Genomic DNA, 273 nt, shown 5'->3' with positions numbered 1-273 from the left:
CATCCCTACTCTCTTCTTGCTTTGTGTGTAGCGAGACAGATAAGTCGGTAAATAGAGAGACAGATGAATACACGAAGAGAGACATCACGTTTCTTGTCTCCTGTCCAAGATGCGATCTTCAAGAGAGAAAGAACCTCCACTTCCTCGCCTACTCTTCGCAGTGCAGATGATGTACATGTGGGCTTTTTTCATATAGATGCAAAGAGTAAGGTGTCTCTATCATTCGGTCTTTGTCTGTCTCTTCATTTTGAGACAGGTCACCTTTCGTCTATC

The sequence above is a fragment of the Cystoisospora suis genome (assembly GCF_002600585.1).
Source record: "Cystoisospora suis strain Wien I chromosome Unknown contig_5476, whole genome shotgun sequence".
In the NCBI taxonomy this organism is placed as follows: domain Eukaryota; phylum Apicomplexa; class Conoidasida; order Eucoccidiorida; family Sarcocystidae; genus Cystoisospora; species Cystoisospora suis.
The sequence above is the reverse complement of the archived record's forward strand: the minus strand, read 5'-3'. Positions refer to the sequence as shown.